A 7,318-nucleotide genomic window follows, 5' to 3' on the forward strand; every position below is an offset into this window, starting at 1 on the left:
GGCCTTTGCGTATGCTATGCCCTCTGCCCTGGTCATCCTGGCCCACTCCAAAGGCACATCCCGGGGCAATCCAGGTCGGGAGGCCGCCCTCTGAGACCCCCAGGGCACCAGGGACCATGTGAGGCTGTCTGTGTGCAGGGCTTGGCTCTGTCCCCAGCGGCAGGAGCCTTTCCTGCCTGGGTTTCAGTTCTTACTCTGCCTTCTGTGGAGGCAGTCTGAATGCGGGTTGGGAAAGAATTTCCAGACAGAGAGCATTTCAGAAGGGAGTGAGTTTATTAAGAACGAAGAGCAGAGATAAAGTGGCCACTGCGAGCACAGCAGGCTGACCTCCTGAGTCACCAAGGGAAGCTGACAGTTTTCGTGGATTAGCAGCCAGTTTGTATAGCCTCAGGACAGAGAAAATTCCTGCGGAAGGGTGGTGTTAGGTGATTGGTTGGGGCGCTCTAGCGTGTTTACTGGAGTGGGCATCTTTGTCTAATTAGGAGTCGGGAAGCTTGTTAGTGATGATCAGGGGGGCTTTTGGCAGTGGTTACAAAGAGGCTCAGCCAGCTTCGGAGGTGAGCTACATTCTGTGGCCTTGGTGACACTTCCCAAAACTGGGGCCCCGTGCGCACAGCAAACCTTTATTAAAGACGGCCGGTGCTCCCAGCCCCAGAGGCACTACAGTGAGTGCAGCGACCACCGGGCCCAGGTCCACGGCCCAGTGAGGCCGGGTGGAGCTTTCCTCAGGGGCGGGTCCTCACATCTGGGGCCAGAACGGCCTGTGTTGTGGGCTCTGTCCTGTGTCCTGAAGGAAGGAGAGCGGCGCCTGTGGCCTTGCCCCCCAGACCCCAGTAGCACCCCCACTCCCAGTAAAATGCCTCTAAACATGGCCAAGTGTCGCTGGGGGATAAAATCACCAGGCTCCCCACCTCACCCCCAGCCCAATGAGAACCGCAGCCCCTGGGTGGCCGACCTGCCGCCGCCCCCGGGAGGCCCACAGGGAAGGGGAAGGGAGAGAACAAGGGTCCGTCCTGAGGTCAAGCTCCCCTCCCCACGCCGGGCTGCCCACGTGTTACCGTCCACTCTGCTCAACAAGGCAGAATGAGCCCAAAGGCGGGTGGGGTGGGGCGGGGCCAGGGGCGAATCCCGCCCTTGACCCCACCCACCTGTGACCTTGGGCCTCCCTCTGCGAGCCTGTGAAGGATCAACTCAGACAGGATCATCCGGGAAATAAGAGAGCTTTAGTGCACAAAGGCTCACGAAAGCCAGCTGCAGGAGGACGGGCTCGGGAAACAAAGGCCCAGCGGGTGCCAGGCTCTCTGGCCTACACAGAGGGCAGTGCCAGTGGGCATGGGATAGAACAGTGATTTATCCCAGGTCCAGATCCACACAGGCAGAGACCCAGGGGAAACCAGCAGGGCAAAGGTCAGGGCGATGAGGAGTGGGAGGCCAGCGGCTGGGCCCAGGCGGTCTTACACTGGAGACCAGAGCTCCGGAGTGACCTGCCATGACCTGGTTTACCTTAGAAAGGACCGTGACCTCCAGATGCCGCAGGTGTGTGCCTTCCTGCCCTCTGCTCGCACACCGCCCCGGGGGACATCACCTCTCGTCTGGACAACTGGACAGCCTCCCTGGCTTCCTGCCTGCTCTCCCCACCTCTACTGGACACCCCCACCCCCCCAGTCTCTGCTCCAGCCGAAAAGCAACCCAGCCACGCCCCGTGCCGAAGCCCTGGGTGGCATGTCTCCCATTCTCCCAGGCAGCCTTTGGATCTCAGCTGGAGCAGGACGGTCTCTGGGGGGTGTTCCTTAGCCTCCCTGGCAAGGACCAGTGCCGTGTGGCACAGCCTCCTGACTCCGGGGGCCTTGCCATTGCCGCAAGTCCCAGACAATGATGTTCACTGGTCTCTGTGCTTTTTCGGATCAACATCCATCTCCCCTATCAGACCTGAATCCCCAAAAGGCCAAGGCTGTGGTGCTTGGGCACATGCGTAGCTCCTAAAGGATGGCTCAGATGGTAAAAAAAAAAAAAATCTGCCCGCAATGCGGGAGACCTTTGTTCCATCCCTGAGTCAGGAAGACCCCCTAGAGGAGGGCACAGCACCCCACTCCAGTGTTCTTGCCTGGAGAACCCCATGGACAGGGGAGCCTGGCGGGCTGCAGTCCACGGGGTCGCAAAGAGTCAGACACGACTGAGGACTTTTCACTAAGAGATAAATGAGTGAATGAAATTGACACAGACGAAGGGCGGTCTCTATTCTAGAGGCAGAGAGACAGATTCCAGACTGCGGTGACTATCGAGGCACTGCCCAGCCGGGCCACTGACCGTCCCCAACCCCCAGCAGCTGCTATTCTGGAGGGTGAAGCCAGACCTGCCAGTAACACCTGGTGACCTCCAAAGGCTGGCCCTGGCAGACGGGGACCAGTGGGCGGGCCAGCAAGGTCCAGGGGTGGTGAAGACACCCAGGACCTGCCCCAGAGAAGGGCAGGCCACTGCTGGCCACCAGGACACCAGGTGAGTCCGGTCACTGCTCAGACCCAGGGGATGTGTGTGAGGCTGGTCTTGCAGGCTGGATGCAGGTGCTTGAAAGGATCCCAAGGAGTGGAACTTTGCGAGCAGAGTTCCTAAGGAGAGCAGGGTCCGGAGAAGCCCAAGAGGACCATGGACATGGCCGCGGGGAGTGGACAGTCCCACTGGGCACATGATGGATGCAGAGGACAGGAGGTTGCTCGGCCCCCACACCCCTCCCCCCCCCGCCCCCCCAGGGAACCAGGCGGCAGGGAGGCGGGAGTCCGTATCAGTGCGTCGGCCGTTTCCCACGCTGCCTCCTGCGAGGAGAGACCAGGTCCCCCGGGGAGGCTATTACAGGGACTGACCCAGGCCAGACCCGGAAGCCAGCACTGGAGTCTCTCCAGGGCCGGCCCCGACGAGCCGAAGGCTCCCCCTGAGAGGCTATAGGCCGCCGTGGGCCCTAGGCTGGTGGGGAGGGTGGGGGACCCTGCCCTGGGTGGGCCCACCGGGGCTCCTGGACCCTGGACAGCCCTTCCTGATTTCTCACCTTTGGGCTTGTCACTAAAAAAACCTGAGACCTTCTTTCCCCACCACCCAGACCCCACCATTTGAAGGTGGATCCAGGCAAGAGGCCTTCTGGATTCTCCAGCATCAGCAAAAGGGGTCGGTGACCTCGTGGAAACCTGCTGTTCTTCTCGCATGAGCGGGGGCAGATTACAATCCATCTTGGTAGAAAGGGATCTAATCTTGCCCTGTTGTGCACTCTTGGTACACTTGGAACGTGTCCACCGCCTGACAAGGAAGCATCTTCCTGAGAATCTCCGACTCCCTGTTGACACAGTTGCCAGCACCTGGGGAGAAAACACAGTCCCTCATTTGAATTCGCCTTGGGGGCCTGACACGGGTGGACCAGGCGGGGCCTGGGGTGAAAGTGCTGCCACGGGGACCCTAGGTCCCCGCGTGGCTGGACAGGGCTCAAGCGGCTCCCAACCCAGGTGGGAGGAGAAGCTGGAACTCGGGGGAAACTGAGGCAGAATGGGCCGGTACAGGCTGAGGAGTTGCGGTAAAGGCTGCCCTTCTCCGTGGCTGGGGCAGCCGAAGTTCTGCTTGTGCTAATTCAAGGCAGCGCGGGGCATGCCCTGCCCCCCCACCGCAGCCAGGGCTCTAGGTCTGGCCTCCCCAGTCAGAGGGGCCTGAAGCTGGGAGAAGACAGAGGCCCCCAGACAGGCGGTCTCTAGCCCTTTTGGCTCCAGGAACGGGTTTTGTTGAAGACAATTTTTCCGGGGACCAGGGGCAGGGGATTGTTCTGAGATGGTTCAAGTGCATTACATTTGTTTTGTTGTTTAGTCACTGAATCTGACTCTTTTGAGACTCCATGGACCAGAGCCCATGGGCTCCTCCATCTTACATTTATTTACATTATATTTATTTTATTTATACTCTCATTACATCAGCTCCACCACACACCATCAGGCATTAGAGCCCAGAGGCTGAGGACCCGTGCCCCAGACCATGGAGGAAGCCACTCTTAAGACCCCCGCCTGCTCCTCTGGGGATGTCCTGCTCTGGAGCCAAGCAGCAGGACCCCCCGGGGCACAGTGAAGGGTCTTCCTCGGCACCCAGCCACACCCTCTCCTAGGCCACCTCCTCCCGCCCGCTTCAGGCTTCACCTCTGGTCCGGGATCAGGCTGGCCGTACCCACTGGCTTTCAGGCCTCACTTGGCAGGAGCTGAGTAGCCGATGAAACCTCAACCCCCCACAGCTTAGATAGCTAAGACTCCCAGCGAGGCTGGCTCTTGCCCTAAAGAACCCGAAGTACAAAGCAACTCAGCAAACGTGAGCCACAGGAAGACAATTCCAAGTCAGAATCTGCGGAGGTCATAGGATTGGGGCACGCTTGTGGTGTTCACCACTTCTTGGAGGCTGGTCCCTGGGCTGCAGGCCTCTGGCCTCAAGGGGCCTCAATCAGGAAGGACTCATTTCCTTGTGGAAGCTGATCACAGATAGAAGAGAGGGCAGGTGCTTAGCAGCTACTTAGTGAATAGGAGGAAAGGCGGTGAGACAGGCAGGAGGAGATGAGGAAGGGAGAAAGCAGGGAGGAACAGAGGCTGGGCTGTAGATGGATAGCTAAATGGATGGAAGGAATGATGGAAGGAGGCAGGGAGGGAGGAAGAGTGATGGATGGATGGATATGGGGCGGATGGATGGATGATGGATAGGTGGATGGATGGATATGTAGGTGGGTGGATGATGGATGGTTGGATATGTAGGCATATGGATGGACGATGGATGGATGGATGGATGGATGGATGGATGGATATGTGGATGGATGGATGGATGCATATGTGGGTGGCTGGATAGATGAGTGGGTGAGTGAATCTCCAGAGAGGGGAACCCCAATACTATAGAAAGATGTTTCACGACAATGATGAACAAAAGATCAATCAAAGTTGCCTTCCGGTGGCAAGCCTGTGTGTGGTTTGATCTTCCCCTCTGAGCTCTTCCATGTGTAACAAGAAGGGACCCCAGGAGGAGGATGAGGATCAGCACAGATGCTCACCGCCGGGCTGGGCCAGAGGCCTTTATCTTTGCTACAAGGGGGAGAAGAGGCTCCAGGTGGGAGGTGGGCAGATGAGGGGGAGCTTGGCTCACGGCCCCGACATGGGCAGCTCGACGAGAGGGTCTGGCAGAGAAAAGACGTGTCTCACAGGATGTTGGAGGCTGTCTGCTCTGGGTGAGTGAGGCCCTGCCCTCATGACCTCCCGTAACCCTAGTCTCGTCCCAGAGGCCTCAGCAGCATCCCACTGGGGATCAGGCTCCAACATGTGAATTTGAGGGGACACGGGGGTGTCTCTCCTCTGTTCCCTGTTGAAATTGTCCAAATAGCCTTGAAATAAAACCAAGTTCAGAGTTCTCCTGGCCTTCCCCAGAAGCCCCGTGCCCGTGTCAAATGCCCTCTATGTGCTGCCCGAGGGCCTGCAGCTCAGGGCATCGTCCACAGTGCGGGCATTGTAGGTCTGCACGTCTCTTGGCTCTGACGGGTGGATGGGCCACCTTCACCTGACCTGTATAAAGCTGCTGCATGGCCTGAGGCCCCCACCGCCACACCCTGCAGCTGGACGAGAGGACACACATCCAGACTCTAGCATTTCCATGGTCTACGATTACAAAAAGAGATGAAACCCCAAGGCGGTTTGTGGTCCCCACCAGGCATGTTGAACGTTCTGGAACATTCCAGAACATTCCCGAAACTCTACTTCCTGACGTTCCAAGCATCACAATTCATGGAAATATCCTCAGGCTTCAGCTCAATAAGGATGAGCCCAGCTGGCCCAGGTGTTCTCACCCCATCCCACCATCCTCCCTAAGCTGACCCCAGGCACCTGTACTTTCAAAATCCCTCCAGATGACTCTGAGTCACAGCTTGGCTAATTCCCAAGTGAGGCCGCAGTTTCTCCTGACTGTCAGGCCAGCCTCCTCCTCACGTGGTGGGCTATGTATCACGGCTGAGCGGGGAATTCCAAGTCGACAGATGAAGTCTCAGCAAGCACCTCTCCTTACCGACCTCCGGACAGTCGTGGTGAAAAGGCATCCAGATTTTGCTCCCTTCCCCTCTGCGAACAAATGGAGAGGAGTGCCCGCCCCCAGCCCTGCCCTGGCCTGTCCCGTTCCCAGCCCCGGGCTCTCTCTGCACATCTGAGCCCCGCCATCAGAGCATGAGACTGATACGAGTCCATGCCTGGGCCTGGCCATCGAGGGGCCCCTGAGTCACCGGTGTGCTTGGAGAACAAGGGCCCGAACCTCCAGGGATGGAGACACGGGGTGGACTGGGAGTGGGGCGGGGGCACTGGCGGCTGGACGGCTCTCTGGCAGCTACATGGCTGAGTCACGGTGGGGAGAGTCGGGCGGGCTGGGCTGACCGCAGGATGAGGAGTGGCTGTGATAAGGGACAGATTTCAAACAGAGAAAGCGCTGTCTCATACCTGCACCGCCCGGCCACATGTCCAGAGGCTGAGACCCTCCCATGGAGAGAGAGGACACAGCCCACGCGGAGGGGGATCTGAGCACATTTAGTGAAGGAAACTGTTGTAGGTGTGAACTGAAAAGAGAGGCCAGCGGGGCTCGGGGAGCTGCCCAAGGCCCCCGGGGCGGGCAGCAGTGGGTGGGGAGCCCGTACGCCCGGACCGAAGAGGTCTGGGGGGCACTGGTAGAACCAAATGCAGCTGCAGCCGCGAGACAGGCCACTTGGGGAGAGGAACTCGGCCGCGGCCAACAAGGGGCCGGGCCTAATTCCTCAGCCTGTCTCCCTGGCTTCCGTCAGCCTCTCCCAGGCCCCGACTTGACCAGAGGCAAGGATGGGGTGGGGGGGCCACGTGCCACCCCTGCAGGTCAGCCGCCCGGACCCGGGGCTGAGAAGGCTGCGGAGAGCACTGAAGGACCCTGGAGAGTCTGACCCACGCCCACCTGGCGTTCAGGACGGAGCCGCCTGCCCCCAGGAGGGTGCTGGTCTCTGGGACCTGCCAAGTCCTCTGGTGGAGGAGTAGGGGCCCTGCTCCGTGAGACACAGGATGCTGGGATCCCCGCACAGGACCCAGTCCCATGGGTGAATACAAGCCAGGGCCATCGGGCAATCCGCCATCAGGGCTCTCAGGCCGGGTCAGACTTGTTACACGGCAGCAGCCCCCACGGCTGGGGGTCAGGCACCCCACCGGGGACTCAGACCACCCTCTCCTGGAGAGGGACCACAGGTCTACAGAGGACAGGCAGGCCAGGACAGCCAGACACTGGGGGCTGGCATTCTAGAGAATGGAGGGATTTCCCCTCC

At 59.6% G+C, this 7,318-nt stretch overlaps 1 long non-coding RNA gene across 2 annotated transcripts; it reads right to left on the minus strand.

Annotated features, from left to right (window-relative positions):
- Positions 1-268: 268 nt before the first annotated feature.
- LOC110141464 (uncharacterized) lies at positions 269-5,708 on the minus strand. 2 transcript variants are annotated; one of them, XR_002315060.2, is made up of 5 exons: positions 5,559-5,708; positions 3,041-3,344; positions 1,149-1,176; positions 622-787; positions 269-405 (listed from the first exon to the last, which is right to left on the minus strand). It is a non-coding gene; the product is annotated as an uncharacterized lncRNA (long non-coding RNA). The 2 variants fall into 2 exon arrangements; XR_002315059.2 differs by having other exon boundaries at positions 5,054-5,708.
- Between the last annotated feature and the right edge of the window lie 1,610 nt (positions 5,709-7,318).

Source organism: Odocoileus virginianus, chromosome 28 (assembly GCF_023699985.2).
Source record: "Odocoileus virginianus isolate 20LAN1187 ecotype Illinois chromosome 28, Ovbor_1.2, whole genome shotgun sequence".
NCBI lineage: Eukaryota > Metazoa > Chordata > Mammalia > Artiodactyla > Cervidae > Odocoileus > Odocoileus virginianus.